Here is an 18,319-nt window from a genome sequence, read left to right on the forward strand (position 1 = left end):
TGTGCAAGGTGGCAACGATTCGAAATGTGTCTCGTATAAGCACAGGTGCAACTCATGACCCTGAGCTGCTCGCGTGCATCAAGTGGTGCTGGGTGTTAATCTCGGCGGACCCGACCCACCTGAGTACCTTGAATGCTTTTTGTTTGATGGTCCTTGATGGACCTACTAAGTGCATTAGTCTGCTGAGGCTTGGAGTTTTTCGAGCAACAAGCACATTCTGTGAACACCTCTGTCTAACGCAGAGTTTGATTTCAAAGGGAAAATCCATGATCTGGACCTGGTATTGTGACTATGGAAAGTGATATATAATTTATTTGAAGATAGAAAAAGTCTTGAAGGGATTTATAAAATGGAATACAAGATTTTTGCAGGCATAAAACGTTTGCATTATCTGTCTTCAATATAGCCATTTAATCCATCTAGCTGTAGCAGAAATTTGTTTTCCTTTTCCATTTTTATTGCCCTTTCCATAATGATTTTCTATTGATCGAATTCCTTTTCTTTGCTGTTATTGTGGTTGTTGGTCCCTAATCCAATTCTTAACAGCATTTGTAACTACAATTCAGTTTATGCCCTCATCTTAAGAAAAAAATCATATAGGCAGTGAGTGCCTGTATTAATTTCACAACTTTGAATTTATAGGATTCACACAATATTGATCCCTTTATTGTCCGTTTGTGTTCTCTTTCAAATGTTAGCATAACTTGGCCCATTTCAGGCAGGTCTTGGTTGAGAAAGTGAAATAAAAATGCATTGGCTGCCTTTGATCGTTTTTGCTGCTCCCATTGTGTGTTCTCCAGTTACAATCTGATGTGAGTTGTAAGTCTATACATGTCTTCTTTCCTCTCGCTGCCCTCCCCCTCTTAATATTCTTCCTCTTCAGCAAAATATTTAGTAATCAGCAAGCCTAATTTTTATGTAACTCAAATTTGGTTAAATAAGGTGCTAAAATACACAGGATTGCTCGATTGTTTTTCCTTCCCTAAGAGGGGCGGGGAAAGAGTTAAGATGTGTATAAGGAAAGGTTTAATAGACAGTGGAGAACCAGAGATTTCTTTCTTTTGGAAAAGAACCCTTACCAATGTTTATTGAATTTGCTCGTCTGCATGAAGAAAAGAACTGTTGTTTTGTTATCTAGCAGCTGTAGGAAGATTGACAGCTACAAATTGCAAATCTATGAAGGATCTGTCCATGCCACAATTTTTAGTTCATTTAGATAGTTATCCTGCACATCTTGTCATTTGCAAAATTACATAAACAAGACCAGTGATTTTGTGGAGAAGATATAAATGCAGTGAAAATACTGTAAAGATTTTGAAGCTCTTTGGGATAATTAGCAGAGCATGGTCTTGCCTGAAATATGACATTAATATGGTTAATTTAAATTCAAATATGAACACACCACTGTAAACAGTATACTGTACAAAAGAAATACATGTTTTGAAACATGCTAGTTCTGTCAGAAGAACATTAAGTGTAATAGTCTTTTTATTAAGATAAAGAGAACATCATTGATGTCGTGGCGTGCTTTGCATTTTTAAACAGAATCTAATGAATTACAAACATTCATTATGCTACAAGCAATTGCTGAAACTTCTCAGGACCCCAAAATAGAGAGTTATTTGTATACTGATACTCGCATGTTTTCTGATTATGGTTTCACTGTAAAAACAGAAATAAGTTCAAAAACCCCTATTGTTCTGAAATGAACTCTCTGCTAGCTCCAGATCTCTTGCTGATCTATTTCTAGCTTGTAAATTTATGTTTAAATACCTCAGTGTGTTTAGGTTATAGAAGTTTGTTGGGAAGTGTGGGAAAGCCACAGGAGGGGGCTGGGAGCCGTCTTTGTTGGATCTTGGAATAGTTCAGAGCATATAATCTGCTGTGGAAGGTCAGGCTTACCAAACGGCTGAGAAAGAAGATAGCTGAGATTTTCTAAGGTCAAAAAGAGAGATGTGCTAATTTTAAAGGACATCTTGTATAAATAGTGCTTATCTTAACATGCCAAGATGCAAAAAAAAAAATTGCTCTGTGTTTTTATTGAAATGTTTACTTTAGTAAATCACCCTTTCTTAAATGTATTTGTAGCACAGTTTCTGTTCTTCTAATGTTATTTCTATCCTCTGTGGACTCAAGAGCAGTCTAGTGGCAATGGGCTGTATTTATAGGCCCAAGCCAACTTAAAACTTCGGAATGCCTCAGTTCTTGGTGCTGCACATTGTGGACTGTGCCTTCCAAAAATGGATTTCTTTGAAACACGTGTGTCTTTGGAGTTCAGTCTCATCTTACCTCCTGTTGGGTAAATGCCAGGAGACCCTTGTATAAATGATAATGTTAATGACAGATGACAAAATACAGGGGCTGGAGAATACATACCAGTTTATCTGTTGGTTTGTGGTACTTTCTATGCCGTACCACAGCTACATTGATTATCCCCGATACTCCAGGTGATTCTCCTTGAATGAATTGCAGCAGAGTACACAGCTGCAGGAACTCTAGGTCATAAAACGAGTCCTAGGTTTGATTTGAAGTAATCAAGTATTGTTGGTCCTCCAAGGAAGCACTTAATGCTCATCTCTTGTCCAGGCAAGAAAGAGGTCGGTAAGGATGTCTGTTACATGGGGAGTGAAGTTTTAATGGAGAAAAGTCTGTGTCTAAAATTATGGTGATGTTCTGGGTGATTTAATCGTGAATTAAAGTAAATGGTGTCTAGAAAACCAGACAAATCTTCAAAATGTAATTATAAATCAAAATAAGAGAAAAGAAAGATGCGGTATTTTTGGAGGCTGATACCTGGCAGTGTTCCAGGGCAGGAAACAGACGTTGATCTTTGAAATAACTAGGAAGTTCTTTTTTCTGATCGTACAAAACACCTATTTTTTTTTCCTTTGTAAGCTGAAGATCACTTGACTTTATCATACAGTTCAGATGTTTGAGACGAGCTTTCTTTGGCAAGGAAGAGTCATTGTATTTCCCAGCGTGTTCTGCTCCTGGGGCAGGCCTGTGAATGCAGTGCGTGCTTGTGATGCTATTAGCCAAGGGACTGTTCCTTTAGCTCAAGTAGGAAAGATCTTCACTTGGAAGAGAGGCTTTAGAGCCCTTTCTTCCAGAGTAGGAGGAGGTCGGTTTTGCAGTAGTATTTTTAAACAGCTGCAATTACATATTCTTAGCTTTGTTTCAGTAATGGGAGTTCACCTTTCAGTCTCTCTGACCTTTTCCAGTGAGGTTAGCTTCCACCGAAGCCACCCTGCCTCTTTTGTTAGGTTGTAATTCCCTTTACAAAGTCAGCTTTTGCCTTTCTTTATTCTGTCACTTCTGGTTTTGATCATCTTCCTTCAGTTCTCAGGAATATTTCGTATTCATTAATCCCTACCCTTCCCACTGATACACCACTTTTGTCTCCCTTAGTCTACCCAAAGAAACCAATTCCTTCTACTCCAACTGTTTGGTTTGCTCAGTATCTCTAAGATCTCTTTACACCTACATCTTTTTCCCCCGTTTCAAAGGCAGTCAAGACAGTGCCACAGCACACATTTTCTTTCTCCAGCTGTAGCCTGTATCTGTAACTCTAGTATTATGTTTCTGGACTTGAATTGTCACACCACTAACACTGCACGTGAAGTTGTCCCTGTGAAGAGTTCATCCTGACAAGAGCTATTACTATGGAAATTGGTGATCCATCCATGTTCTTGAAAGTCAGTAGAATTGATGCTTAGGGACTCGCATTCTGTGTGCGTTAGAGAGAGCAGAACCATTGCACAGATCATCTAACACACTTACGCAATCCTAATTTTGTGTGTTAAAAAGTTAACTGACAGACTGCTGCTGCTGGCTTCTGTTTGCTCCTGTAACAAAGAGAAGCAGTGACCTTGCATCAACAGCCTGTGCCCCCTTTCCTTGCTGGTCTTCCAAGGCTCAGAATTCTCTCTTGAGATCTATTCCCTTCTACAGAGCTTAGTTTTTGTCTACAAAATGTGTTAGAAGGCTCTTTGTGAGACCCTGAAGTACAGAATTCTGCTTTATTGCAGTTGCTGTAGGAAGGAACAGTGCAGCCCTGCATTTTCTTCATGGGTGGTAGATTCTTACTAGCTCATAATGGGAAACGTTATTGTATTTCCAATACTAGCCAAATTTACAAAATCTACTTTATAAAATGCTTTAACCTCATTTATTTGTTGGTGTGGGGCAAGGAAGAGAGCGAGTTCTTCTCATATAGCGAAAATGTGCGTTACTGAGTCAGATGTAGCCAACCTGAAAATGTCAAATCACAAAGTTCAGCATTTCAGAATTGGGGTTGAGGTGGGGGAGACTGATTTATACTTTGCCATTTCAACGGGTATTACTTGTTTTGCTTTCCCGTAGTTCAAATAACAAGTGTACAAACTTGTCTGAGCCTGTAAAATTAAAAAGAATAATCACCTTTAGGAGGAAGGGAAACCAACCATTTCACAAAGAAAAATATCACGATGGGATATTTCAGCTATAAATGAGAAATTAAATAGATGTTATTAACATGCGAATGCGGGTTTATAGGGCAAAGTCTAATGAAGTGGTAAGTCCCTTTTTGTTTCATACACACATAAAAAGTGAAAGATTCCAGGAAATGAACAGTAGTCACAAAGTCAAGTATCCAAAACTTTTTGAAACTAGAATGTACATTTTCTGGACAGTCTCCAATTAGACCTCTCAATTACCTTATATTTTTAAAAATATATGTTTTTGAACTACCCAGAAAAAGAGATCTTTGATTTATCCAATATCCATCCTGTTCTGTATCTCACCCCTCATTTACTGAATATTATTGTGACCCTGCTATGAGAACAGAAGTTTTAATAGTCAAATCTTTTTTTCTTGCTGTACTTCACATCTTTTTAATGGATTTTTCAGAGTAGCAGCACCACTGGGGCTCCTATTGATACCCTGTAGCAGAACAGTATTAAAGCTTCTGCAGGTTGGATCCTGGGCTGTCCTACTGGTCACTAAGAACTGAGGAATGTTCCAGTTATTGGTCAAGTTTGTTAAGCTTGGATCAAGGACCATTCTTTGCGTTTCTATGGTAGAGACGAGATTTGAATCAGTTCTCTGGAGCAACTTCTGATTGCGTTTATCAGTGAAGTCTTCCTTCAGTTTCCAATGTCTTTCACTGCAAACCTCTCAGCTTTTATTACAAGGAAAGGTTGGGAATTATATATAAACTTTTCCTTTTTCCAGCAAGATGCTGTGTAAGTCTTTGTTATGTTTAGGTAAGAGTAAGCAGGCCAAAACTACCAGCAGGCTTATCACTCCTAGCTTGTGAATACATAACGCTACTTTTCTGTCTTCTTTTTTTTAAACATTGCTTTTGTGTTGCTTTCTATTAATTCCTCCCGATACTGATAAGAGAGGTAAAGGGATTGTGCCTGCTTCCTTAGTCTCTGAGCACTGTTTGATCCTTTGGATCACCAGGCAGGTTTATGCCACCAGAACTAATGAAGCCGGTTCTGCTTGCACAATGTTAGTGCGGAACATGGTACAGACTTTGCCAGATCTACCATTATTCTATAATTTTCCCTAGCAATCTTGAATCCCATTCAGATCTGGAAGAGTATTCCAATTAATTCATCTGAATTCACACTGGATATCTCTTTTCCCCATGTTCTTTGCTCTAGTGCCTCACAGAAATCTGACCTGGTTTCTCTTTCCAGACTTTCCCACTCTCAGCTTCATCATCCAAGTTGTGTTTTTCATTCCCAGGTGGCTTCTCCAGACATCTCGTCCAGTCACTGATTTCTTTTAACATCTTACTCCCCACCTCCTATGCAGGTTCATTGATCTGGGTATTTCTCATTGTTCTCGTCTTCACTTCCCGCACAAACTCACTTGTCTGATATGTGGTCTCCTTACTCCCACTCCACTCTGGTGGTAAGTCAACTCTTTTTCCTATTTGAAAACTATCAAAACCCCACTTTTTCTCCAAATTGCTTGAAGTTGTGAGGAGAGAAGCTCTACCTTTGCATTGCCTAGGTAGCCAAAGTTGTGCTGGCTCCACCAAATAAAATATATATATATATATGTGTGTGTGTGTGTGTGGAGAGAGTTTTGCCACGTCCCTGAACACATAAGATAAAATATGTTCAACACATGCTGAATTTCCAGTAAACACAGCTGTTAAGCTATAAAACCCTACAGAGAATTTCACACACTTCTAAAGTAGACAAGCTTCTCTTCTTCCAGGTGAATAATTTCTCTCTGTCATTAGGACGTGTTAGAAACGTTATTGTTTCAATCCAATGTCAAGTCTTTCCACCAATGCAGGAAAGCCTTCAGATTTTCTCAGGAAAACATGGCTTGTCCATGTTAAAGCATTCCCATTTTCTTCTAGCAAACTAGATATAACAACCAGAGAAATTGTGATGAAGCATTTATTGAAAAAGGATCAGAAAAAGGTTTTTTCTTTCCCCTGTATAAAATGTCAGCATAAAGACATTTGCACAAAACCGTGCCTAGCTGTACTTATAATGGCATCCTGTAGCAGGGAATGTTGGGCAGCCTGTCCTGGTTTTGTTAAAAACAAGTTTCTCTTTTAGTGAATTTGCCTGTCAGCTAAAGCTTCATATTAGCTGCATTCTCCTGAAAAGCCGGATAGATGTTTTGGTAGACATAGCAATGGAATGCAAGGTCATGGTAAGAATGGATGCGCATCTCGCGAGAGGGGCAACGAGAAACAGGTGACCAAAAACTGACCAACTGAGTATAACATCCCATTCACATTAATATTTCATATAAAAGTGGGAGATCATGAGGATCTCACCCCTTTTTCCCTATGGGTGACACTAGGAGAGGACCTTGTGAGTTGTCCCTCTGAACTGAGGCCTAGTGACAGACTGAATCCAGCTCCAGTTGGCTGCAGAGTCCAGTCCAGGACTTCGGATGCTGGCTCTGCAGTTGCCAGGATTTTCAAGATTGGTTTTGTATATTTTGTATTATTTTCTCTATTTTTATTAGTGGCGTCAGTAAAACATTGTTAATTTTTTCCAACCCTCTTCTCTCTGTCCTCGTTTCCCTCCCGATCACCCGTCCTTAGTGGGAAGGGGAAGAGAAGGGGTTAACAATACATCTGCCATGGTTATATTGTCACCCCGCATTCAAACCTTGCCACAGCCTCAGGTGGGCACACAGCTCCCATCCTACCTTTGGCACATTGTGGGTAGTCTGGAATATTCTTCCATGTGCGGATGCTCAGACCTGCTGTGCTGTGCTTGCACTGTGCAGCACTGCACTGGAAGGAAAGCCAGTTAAGTAAGAAAAGCCATGAGAATTAACACAGGCAGAGTGCTTTACTACTAGGAGGAGTTCAAGAGTTCCCACAAAATACTTCCATACACAGTATCCCTTTAAGTGTCTTGGAGGATGAAGTATACGGTGAAAAACAGTTACATCTGTGGGTATACAACTAACATGTCTATGAGTGTATGGGTGAGAATGATAAAATATGTGATAACGTTGGCACCAGAAGCTTTGGTAGCAATCCAGCTTGACTGCATTGCTCACCATTGGAAGATATATACATATATTGATGGATAGATGCAGAGAGTGGAAGAGATCGGTATGTATGTAGGTATTTATCTGCTTGAAAATTAGGTGGAGTGAAGATAAAATGCAGTTAAATCTTAAAGCACAGCAATCTGAGAAGTAACACTGTTCTGTAAACATTTCACCCCGTGGAAGTGTTCACGTATATGGTTCAGCTCATTATCTGTGAGTATGGAATTTCTGAAGATGGCAATTAATTGCCAAATGGGAATTGACCTCAGGCTTTCAATTGTTAAAAATAAAAGAAAAAAGTTTTAAAATTTCATTTTGTATGCAGTGAGAGGAAATGCACAGTTTGCATGAGACTCTTTGTTTTATTTGAACTGCAGAGGTAGAACTGTTCGTACCTGTGCATTATTTCCGTGTGCGGTGAGCACTAACAGACACACTCATTGAGAAATTGCTGAAAACGTTGTTAGCGCTTTGCTTTCTGGCAGACAGTCTATAATCCAGTTTGTCAAATGAATTCTCTTGATTGCCTTGCAGCATATGCAAAGTACTTAAAATGTCATAATTACCTCTCTGAAGAGTTGAAGGGGAGGGGGGAGAAGAGAAAGGCACAAAAGAAAACAGGCAAAAATTCAACTTTCTATTCTTATGTAAGGATAAAGAAAACGGTACCGTATAAAGGCAGCACAAAAGACAGAGCAGAATGTTATAATGAGAGCAATCAAACCCTTTAAAATTCGAGATAGTGGTTGCACCATCGGGGAAAAAAACCTCTACAAATTGCTGTGTAAGACATTGAACGTGTGTTTGGTTTTGGTGGGGGAGGGGGGTCTGTTTTTTGGGTTTTTTTTTGTTTCTTTTTCAGCAAGCTAAACTTAAAACTTTCAAATGCACTTGCTGTCTGGCTTTCACTTCAAGTATTTGAGTTGTCAGCCCTGCAGGACTTTTGAATGTGGGATGCTTGCTCTATTTTATGGGTGTCTCTCTGCCTCTAAGTCCACTGTTCAAAATTGCTAGAAGCACCAAAAAAGAACTTATTTCATTTCTACTAGTGTGATATTTGATGTATTTTATAATGCATGTAAACAATTGTCATTTTTGGCTTTGTACAGAATTTACGAGTTACGGTGACTTTGTTACCTACACCGAAGCAGGGAAAAATGTTTTTCCAATGTATTATTACATTTGGGTTATAGCTAGTTTTAAGCTATTGTTTCTTCTATGCTAACTTTTATTCTTATTACCAAAGTCATGCCTACAATACTTGTCAGGAATCTGTGGAGGGTAAAGATATAAACTCTTATCAAACAGACAGGGTTTCACAGAGAAGTGGTACGAATTCATGGCATGAATTAAGCTGCTAGTTGATTCGCTTCTGCAGCTGTTTCCCCAGCTACTCAAGAAAGGCCGATGTCTTGCACAATAAATCTCGAGATCTTAGAGGCTGATATTCCGGTATCTTAGCCCCTCAATTTCTAAAATGTCAGCAGTGCTTATAAAGCAGAAGATTCTGCTTGGTATTCCGGGCAGTTTGCCTTGGAAGCCAGGCTGGAGGGAGCCCCAGGATTGTTGCCTTTTGGCTGAACTGTCTGGAGAAAAAATTCTCTTACTTGGGAAAAGACCTTCTCGGTCTGTTGCCAGGAGGTGTCACTACAGCTTAGGAGTAACTATTTTGTCCCTTGAGACAGACTTCAATAGTTTTAAGGTCTCATATAAGCGCTGGCGTCATCAGGTGGAATAATTTACTGCCTTTTATCATGTGCCTGAAGGAGGAACACTGAAATTGTGCAGTCTATTAATTAATAGATAGACAAATAAAGAGATGATGCTAATGTGTGCTGAATGTGTGACCCTCAAAAATACCCTTACTCCATTGACACTGAAATGCACACGCAGTGTGAGATGTGTACATCCTTCCGTCGGGGAATTAGTGCCCACACAGAGCTATCTGATGCACCATTTGTAGTCTCTTGGTCCTATTCCTCGCTCGGGGTTTTAGCAGAATCGTGGCAATCGCTGATCAAACATATTACACTAGAATTAACATGGCAAGATATCTGTTGAAAACCAGTAAGGTAAAGTGTCAGTCTGAAGGAAATGGAGCCATGAGTCTGGGCATCATATCCTTAAATGCTGCTGATACCGCTCTTTCCAAACAATTTAAATCACTTATTTTAATGCATGAGAAGGTTTTTATTCTCAATCACTTTTGCACAACATATTATATGTATTTTATACAGCCTGCTAATGAGCTGAAGACTTGTTAATGATATGTGTGTGGAATGGAATAGCTGTTGAATTATGCACATCACTTTGCTTTAAAACGAAGCCTTCTTAACAGCATCCTGGTTGAAAATGTACAACTCGGGTTGCTGTTACTACTAACTCATCTGTCACTTATTATCATCAATCTGAGGGTTTTGGTGCTATGGAGAGTCAGTCTGAAAGCTGGAAGGGTTGACTAGGCAGGAAAATTACACTATTTAAAAGCAGCTTTCTGTGTCACATAAAACAGCTGTTGGGAATTTTACTTCCCCTGAAAGAAAAGAAAAAAGTTCAATAAAGGAGTGTAAAATCTGTAATGGTTCACTTCATTTTCTTATTTTGCCTGTCTGGTTTGTAGTTCATCACAGTTTTCCCATTTAAAATTGTCCTCTTGAAAACAAAACACAAACTAACAAAAAACCAATAACCAATACTGAAGTTAGACATGTTATTTACAGCAAAAATGTTAGTATTCTGATACCAAGTCAGTGTTGTGAGAATTGGAAACTGAAGTATAGATAGGTGTGCCTTTCCTGAATTTATTACCCCTACAAAGGGTATAAAATATAATGGTAAAGCTGATTAGCTGTTGCTTACCTAGAATTATTCTGGAAAGCTACAAAAATTTGCAATGCTGGTGATACTAGTTACTTACTAACCAGCGTGTTTGTATGTAAACTCGGTGTCTAGTGTAGAATTGAAATCATTACGCGGAAATAAGATTTTCAAAATCCCTGTGTCTTTTGCTATGAATTATTCATGTTAATGAATACTGATATGGAGAATGGGGTGATGGTTGATTTGCACGTGTTGGAGGTCATTCTCACAGATGCAGGGGAAACACGCCTGATGAAGGTGCAGTGGTATACCTTTGCTTTTGTCGAGAGCTCTGACCTCCATCCGTGTTTACACTGTGAAATTCTGGCCATGCAGTGCTCTTTAGCGAATGTGTGTGATCAGAACAGTGTGAGTGTAGCTTTTAAGCCTCTGTTGGCTGGAGATGTGCAAAAAAACCCGTGAAAACCCATATGGAAAACCTGCAAAATCGTATCAGTTGGTTGTTAGGCGTCTCTGTCCCTTCTTAATCTTTCCTTGGTACTTTCCAGTTTCCTTCTGACGTTTCAAGTGGTGGTTTTAATTTGGGAACCGTAAGTGGATGGAGATGAGCTTATGTTAACGGTTCTCTCAAGTCAGTGTTGCGCTGCCTATGTCGGAAGCTTCGGATGTTTTGGGCCTGTGTCCATTAAAGAGCATTTTGATTTGCCGTGCTCCATCCTCTTCCCAAGCTGGGGGCTCTGGGGTCTGCCCCAGGCTGAGGAAACTCTCCTGCATTTTCACAGGTGCTCTTGGAAAACAGAGGTCGTTTAAACCAGGATTTCTATTCCATTTAAATGTATGAACTTTAACAACGTCATGATTGCAGCAGTACTGGTGGGCTGAAAGTCTGTCTGAACTGCTTTTCAGTGACAAACATCGGTTCTTTAGAGAGAGAGGGGAAAACCAGAACCAAACCAAACCAAAAAAGCTCCACACTCAAACAACCAAAAGAAAAAGCAAATGCTGAAAACATCCCAACAAAAACCCCTCAGTTTTAAGTTTAGAAAAAGTTAGGCACTTTTATTATTTTCTGAGAGTAATAGTGTTGTAGAAGTGAAAGATTTATGGAAAGTGGAAATAGGTAATGAAAAGGCATTTTGCTGAAGATTTCTGAAACTTTGTGGGGGAGGGAGAAGGTAATAAAAGCAAAGCTTTAATAGTAATATCACGCATGTAGTAAAGGGAACCACAGCTTTAACTTGATATCTTCTATTTTTGAGTTTATCAGTTTAGATGATGGAGTTGCATGTGGCTAAAATAAGCAGAACTAAGTCATTGGACCATCTTGATCCCAGGCCCTGGCTACATAAATCAGTGTCGCGACCACCAAAGCGTTCATAACACCGTCACTTAAACCTGATCGGAAACTGTGTGTGTTCACACTCAGAGCCAAGTTAGCGAACTTCACACTGAGGATCTTCTACATTTTTCTCTATTTTGGGGTATTTTTTTGTTATTCATAAGCAACTTAAAAAGAGCTGCAGTGTGTCAGAGTTATGTGTATATAGGACACGTACTCATGGGAAAAGGAACAGGCCCAAAGAGAAAAGAAATCCTAAATTAGTTTGAAGGCTGCTTCAGTTTTGTTTGTGCAGAGAGCATTCAAGAGATTCCATTTGTTGTGCTAACATCAGCTGGTTTCAAATAAGCCATGAAATGACTATTAGACAGATTATCAGCCTTAAAGGATTATATGCATCTTTCATCTTAGGTGCTGCTGCAGTATAAACACAATAACAATAATCAGCTTAGTTAAGTTCAAGCAGGTGGTCTAAAGGGAAAAGTGCGTTTTCGCTCCATCTTCAGAGCAGAACAATTTAATTATTGTAGACAATAATTAGGGAAACCGCTTAGAGGCATTTTGAAGTCTTAGGGTTGTTTTGTTTTTTTGGATATTCGTCTAACCTACTGATTTCGTGACATGACGTGGACACGGAGACCTTCGTTTTTCTTATCTGCTTTGTGAAGGAGAGTGGTGTGACACGGCAGTGTGGTGAGTGGATTTCCTGTCCTAGCTGGTCGATAGCCTTGCAGTCATTCAAGTTTTATTATTGAAAGCCAATTCTACTTTTCTTTTCCTTTCCCATACACAGTACTGATTTTTCTCTTCCTGCATTTGCAATGTCGAAACTTTGCACGTAAAGAGACTTCCGTGACCATTTCCTTCCACGGTGTGGAAACTGGTAGTAGCCATAGAGCTGAGCTGGTTTCTTTGAAATAGAAGACTTGCTCTACTGGCTATTTGTAGTAGTATGCACATATGCCAAGTTCTTAATGGGATATTGATACTATACAAAATATTTTTATGCTTGGAAACAATTGTAAAACCAAAAAAGGAAAATGGAGCTGTACGGTTACTTATGGGGATTCAGGGACTGAATGAGTTATTGTTCAGTGTTTCATTATAGGGCTTAATTAACTGCTTGCCAGACTTTGTGGATTAATGTCTATTGTTCATAAACAATTTGGAGTACAATTTATTGTACTGTCTTGGAGAAAACTCATATGACCAAGAAGGTGTCTGGGGTAAGCAATGTTGTCATTTAAAAATATTTTCCTTTCTACAGAATTCCTTTGGGTGTTTGCTATGACTGGTATAAAACCATGATAGCTTTAATTTTGTCAAAAGGTATTGTTATTAAGAACATTTCTGGCAAAATGCTATAATATATGACTACAGAAGGGAATGTGAAAGAGACGTAGTTTTAACACTTGGAGATAAAGCCATGGGAGCTACGGTTAACTGGAGATCTAAAAAAAGACCTTTTCTTGGTGGCTTTGTTTGTTCAGGGTTCGTGTGTGTATGTGTTTGTTTGGATTGGTCGGTTTGTTTGTTTTAATAATAGCTTAAGAGTAGCTTAGAAAATGACATGGAAATCCCTTGATCTAGAGATCAAAAGAATAGGAGGGATGAGATGCTGTGGTAGTGAACTCCACTACAAGTGAACAGACCGGTGTTCTGGGGCAGGGAATGGGGAGAGGAACCAGGAGGAGAAGGCGGCCCAAGAGGCTCTTGCACAATTTCCATTTCAAGTGGGTTTCCTGCATATGGCCAAAACTTTCCTTTTTACCCCCCGTGTTCAGAGAACAGCCTGTGCTGTTTGGATTTCTTAAATGATCACTCTTCCTGATTTATGTCCAGATGATTTGTTGCCACGTTATTAGGCTTTGTTCGGGACAACACTTAGAAGACTGTTGAAGTCTAAATATTAACCTTGCCACAAAGTAAGTTTCAAATTAGGAACCTAGGCAGAATGAATAGGATGTTATAAAAAGCCCCTTCATGTGCCTGAAGTCTATATATATATGGCAACACGATTATTTATGACAATATCATGAGCTAATTGGTCAAATAAGAAGGGTGATACAGCTCATCTGGCTGAGATGAAAGTGCATTTAGGACAGTACGTTTTCAGACTTTTTGCCATGACCTTGGTTTTGATTGTTCTTTATGGATTGTCCAGCTAGAGCTGCATGGTGATATATTGCAGAGCGCACCAATATTTAAGAAATGCAGAGGAAATATATATATATATTTATTATTGTTATTATTAGGTTGTGGATTTTTTTCCCATGCTGTGCCACAGATAAATTGCAAGTGGAATGAGCAAGAGACTGACTCCTCTTGAATGGTGGTTGAAGGGGGGCATTTCATCCTTCTGTCTCTTGTAAATCCAGTTGCAGTTTTTGGAAGTGCGATGCTATTTACCCTCATTAAAAAAACCCTCTACTAGCTTTCTCCATTGCAGTAGGTTTTGCTTATAATAATGCACAACATAACTGTATATTTTGCCACAGATTGATCTGCTGGGAACGGAGTGGAAACATACATTAGTGAGACAATGTAAAGATTTCACGCTTCTGCTGTTTCTGTGGTGCTTGTGTTTGAGATAAATGACAGACTCCAGGACACCGATTCTCCTCCTCATTTGCACTTTCTCTAGGCAGCAAGGAAAAGATTTGGAAGCCTAAACATAGACATCTCATGCCATTTTAGATGCTTTGGGTACCTGAGACATCTGTCAGGGCTAGCGGGTGTGACAGATGACTTAATGCCTTCTTTAGCAGCAGTTGAAAGCCATGTGGGATGCCCTCAGGCATCTAATATGAAGTAGCACTAGATGCCTGTGTTTAGGTACCTGCATTGCTCCTTAATACTCTGTTGTAAAATGAAGTAAATCGGGTAAAGATGATTTAAATGGTTGTATAGGTATGTTTGTATGGGTTTAAGAAATCACCTGGGGTAATTCAGTAGAGGAAGTTAGCGATAAATGAGAATTAAGCTAAATTTCCTTTTGTATCAGTTTAAATTGTGCTAAAAATTGTCTGTAGTACGATGTCTATGCAAATTTGCAGTTGTATAACAAGTGAGGTGGGGTCTTTGTTCTTTAAATGCTCAGTTACAAAGCTCTAGATTTTCACTCATGTTGAACTTGGTGTGTATCGAACCGCTGAAGTCGCTGCTCATAAGCTAACTGGTGTCAAACTTGCATCTCTGGATTCATGGAGATTGACAGCGGTTTGAGTAGAAAATCACTGTTTCCATGTGACTGGTGCCGCTGTGGAGAAAAGAGAGTGTCGTTATAAGAGTAACCTGCCCTGGTCCCCGTAACCTGCCCTGGTCCCCGTAACCTGCCCTGGTCCCCGTAACCTGCCCTGGTCCTTCAGCTTTTATCACAGACAAAACACAGGGACTGGGAGAGCCAGGAGTCAAGTTCTCTCCTGCAGCAGATGAGGAATAAGAAACCCGTCTGCCACCTCAGACTGTGCCCTGGACACGCTGTTAGTGTAGAAGTAAGGGCAGCATTTCTATTTTGAGGCATTTGGTAGCCAGATAATGTAGATATTTAAATATATTCAATAAATTCTAAATAACAGTGTTCTGGAAGTAGTAGTTACCCATTGAGCTCTGTGATCAAAAGGAACTTTGAGTATTCCAGCATTATATTATGTATTTACAATCTCTGTAGTCGATGTATAGTTAAACAATAAGGCACAACAGGCATTAATCTGTTTGAAATATACTCCTGATGTTGGAGGTATTGCTGGGAATGAGCTGAAGCATGTGTACTTTAACTACCTGACTGGTACAGTAATCTTTTATGAATTCGTTACCTGGGGCGTCTCATTGCTATTATGAAATGGTAATTTAAATAAATAAATAAAATCTGCAGGGAGTTGCTCTTCAATTTACAGGGGATTTTAACAGGAGTTTGTCATCGCTGGTTGCTAGTAAGGGAAACTGTATTTACATGCTGCCTTCATTCATATGAAGTCTATTGTATGGCACGATCACAGCCACCAGAGCTCTCAAAACTTCAAAGCCCATGCACAACTTTGTCAGTAGTCCAAGTAACTTTTCCTTTACATGCTATGCATAATTTATTCTAAGCAAAGGCAGAAGTAATTTGTGCTTTAAAAACAGCTGGAGTGGTGAAAACCATAATGCAGGATGTGCCAATTTATTTTTTTTTTGTAGAGAGATGGAAAACAAATTACATGAAGGATTTATTTAATAGCACTTGATGCTTTCCAGTATGGAACATCTAGTTAAACAGCGTGTTCTTGCAAAGTACAGGAGCAAACAAAAGTGGGAGCAGACTTCTTGTTTCTTCTCCTGTGTGTGTGTGTGTGTGTCTAATACGCAATCGCAACTAGTACAAGATGGTTTTATTTCAAAATATGTACGTGTAGATATTCATAGATTGTAACATCTGCTCTTTTCCAATTGTTTTCTTACCAGCTATTCTTAAATATTTCAGAGAAAGCCCAAGAGCTTATTAAAATTTTACTAAGAAAACTTATTTTTTTCAGGGCACACAAGATGTTACCTCTAAAGAAATATTAGTGAATTACCTCTTTCCCTTGGCTGTAATGATTTTACAATTATACTTTGTCACGAAGGAAATCCACATAGGTTCATTATTTTTCACCTTTTTGAGTAAAAGCTAATCCTGCCCTGGCATGTGGACAGATGGGAATAACCATTGTAAGCGTTAGTTATGACCATTTCTCTGCGAAAATTAAGTTTTGGGTTTTTGTCTTTATCTTCTTTCGGTAAGGGATAAAAACACATGCACATCCCACCACGTTTTGGTTGCTCTCTGCAAAGCGATAAACTGGAGAGCAATGACACACAGAGCTTTCATGGGCTGGAAGCGATGACCGCAAAACTGACGTGGGAAAAGAATGCTGTATTATGAGATTTCACAATTAAGAAACAGGCAAGAATGTATTCCTTTGATATATGTTCATTTTCTTATGGGGTAATATCTCATCAGACTTGGGGAAGAGTCTTTTCTATTGGGATCTTTTCCTTGTCATCTTTATTGTGGGGTGTGATCAGTTCTCTAGAGCCGTTTGGACTATTTCATTTAACTGGTTGTTTGCACATGAATATAAAAACCAGACAAAGCCCTTTGTTTCTTCCATATGGTGTTGTTTCTGACATTTTGGCTTTTAGCACTGAACATTTCCTATTTGTTTTTGGATTGAGTTCTCTGTATTTGGTGGGAGGCAGAGGCTGCGGAAGGGGGTCCCCTTGTGGACCTGGTTTAATAATGTGTCACAAGCTGTGTGCAATCCTACAAGTTCAGTTATTTCTCGTCCTGCTTTTGTACTCCAGGGCTCCAGCATTTCATAAACATGATTTAAAAATCACATAAAATCAAAGTAGCCCGTGACTCTTGGAAGTGTGAAGAATGTACGATAGAAATTGTCACATTAAAGCTGATGGCAAACAAATGGCTAAAAATTTGCAATGTCTCATAATGAATGGCTAACCAAAAAATAATTAAAATAGAGCAAAATGTATTCCTTACCATTGTCAGTAAACAGCTGGCTGAAGAGTAAGGATTTATATATCATCCTGTAATGTATTTATTTAAGCTCAGCTAGACAGCCAATACTGTCTTATTATTTATATATTTATTTAAATAACTAATCCTCTCTGAGTCCTTCTAAGCTCTTAGCTGCAAGTTTTTCCTGTATTAAACTCCCCAAGTTAGTAATGCACTGCATAAAGCTGCTGACTTCCCTCAATTTTGCATTTTTGCCTTCCAGTTTTGTTGTATCGCAGCTTTACTGTGTGAGGAATGTCTCACTTGGTTTCTCTGTGCAATTTATTGTTCTGCGTAGCTTGCTTATGTCAGATCTTGTGTAGTCATCTCTTATGGAAACTGGATATTCCTAATCTTTAAAGCTCTCCTTCGTGTCTGTGATGATTTTCATTGTCCATCCCTGGATTGCCTCCATGTTTTCTAGTGTTGAGTCATGTCATTGCATTATTGTATTTTCAATGTTTATTCCATTTCTCTACGTACTAATATTTTCCATGCGTGTTTGCAGTTCAGATTGAAGCTAATGTGTAAGCAAGACTATGCAGGAAATAGTTCTAGCAAACGGCACTGCACCATCCTTAAAAATGGTTTTAGAAAACCCATCTGTAGCAAGTTCTGCCTTTCACATCTTCCTCACTCCGTCTTCCTTCTGAGTTTAGCCAGGACACAAAGCACTTACGTCCAGTGCAGAAGGAGGGACCTAATTCTTGATTCCTGCCTCCTAGACCTTGGGGGTGTCCCTGGCAAGGTCACCCATGTGCACTACGGCAGCCGCAAGGAAACTGGTGTGATGTCCATAGGAATGTTCCCAGTCTGGCTTCTCTGCTTCCTTCTGCTCATAAACCCATTATGAGCTACCTCAATGACCTAAAAGGATGAAAAAGAAAGAATATTTATATATATATATATATATATATATATATATATATATATATATATATATATACATATATATATATATATATTTAAATGTTCATATCACTCAACTGGCTTAACTGCAGAGGTCGTGCCAGGGGAAGGCTGAATAACCCTATTCATAAGAGCTAGTTGGTAAAGCTTGGTTGTATTGTCCAGCTGCACCCAAAGAGTGGTCCATG

At 39.1% G+C, this 18,319-nt stretch overlaps 1 protein-coding gene across 6 annotated transcripts in view; it reads left to right on the plus strand.

The window, feature by feature from the left end:
• Positions 1–18,319, plus strand: part of SEMA6D (semaphorin 6D) — a 501,178-nt gene that overhangs the window by 295,596 nt on the left and 187,263 nt on the right. The gene's annotated exons all lie outside the window — the stretch shown is intronic.

The sequence above is a fragment of the Columba livia genome, chromosome 11 (assembly GCF_036013475.1).
Source record: "Columba livia isolate bColLiv1 breed racing homer chromosome 11, bColLiv1.pat.W.v2, whole genome shotgun sequence".
Lineage (NCBI taxonomy): Eukaryota > Metazoa > Chordata > Aves > Columbiformes > Columbidae > Columba > Columba livia.